Source organism: Meleagris gallopavo, unplaced genomic scaffold, assembly GCF_000146605.3.
Source record: "Meleagris gallopavo isolate NT-WF06-2002-E0010 breed Aviagen turkey brand Nicholas breeding stock unplaced genomic scaffold, Turkey_5.1 ChrUn_random_7180001925859, whole genome shotgun sequence".
NCBI classification, from domain to species: Eukaryota; Metazoa; Chordata; class Aves; order Galliformes; family Phasianidae; genus Meleagris; species Meleagris gallopavo.
Genome location: NW_011188208.1, coordinates 1 through 781, shown reverse-complemented (window position 1 = coordinate 781; position 781 = coordinate 1). Strand labels below are relative to the sequence as shown.

The 781-nt window shown below is 57.1% G+C and overlaps 1 long non-coding RNA gene across 1 annotated transcript; it reads left to right on the top strand.

Annotated features, from left to right (window-relative positions):
* The first annotated feature begins 8 nt into the window (after positions 1 to 8).
* On the top strand, positions 9 to 447 carry LOC109364828. The gene is made up of 2 exons (XR_002110605.1): positions 9 to 101; positions 357 to 447. It is a non-coding gene; the product is annotated as an uncharacterized LOC109364828 (long non-coding RNA).
* Positions 448 to 781: the final 334 nt, after the last annotated feature.

The following is a 781-nucleotide window of genomic DNA, read 5'->3' as shown; positions in this document are numbered from 1 at the left end:
AATACAACAGCCTGCATGACCCATATCTGCAGGACTACCACAACCGCAAAGACAACCTGCAGAACCTGAAGAACAGGGGCCTTGTCACCGAGGATGGCAAAGTAGGTTTGGATGAGGCCTGACCAGCACAGGTCTCCTCTGCAGGGGTTTCCAGACAGCCGGGGAGGGGCCTGGCACCCCAGTGTGGAGTCCCCTTGGCCCTGGGAAGGAGGGAGGAGGCAGCGTCCCCACGGCTGGGGAGGGAAGGGTGGAGAGGAGCAGCTCCCCTGCTGCTGGGGGCCTGCACATTTCTGGAAGGCTGTGTGGGTAACTGCCACAACAGTTCTTGGGAGTCATCTGCCCTTGTCTCTCTGTAGGTTGTCTGCACTCTGAAAGAGTTCAACGAGTACAGGCAGTACCTGACCAGGCTGAAGCTGGAGCGGGAGAAAATAAAGAGGCAAAAAGAGGTAGGCAAAACCTGGTGTTGGTAGGCACGTGTCCGTGGCATGGCACCGAGGGCACGGGCTTTACTTGATGGATCTGAGATGGGGAATGCAGAAAAGGTGAGGGCTGGGCTAGTGTTCCCTGCGGCATGGAAAGGACAACCCTGCCTGGGGCTGATTTATCACAGCACGCTGGCATGCGATGGCTGGGAATGTTGCTTGCTTGCAAACAGAGCACTGAGGCAGCTCTTCTCTTCTGCCCTCACTGCATGGCTGAAGCAGATGCTGGCCCTCATCGGTGTAGATCATCAGCCTGCAGGGAGGCAGGAACTTTCTGAGACAAGACCGAGCCTAAATCC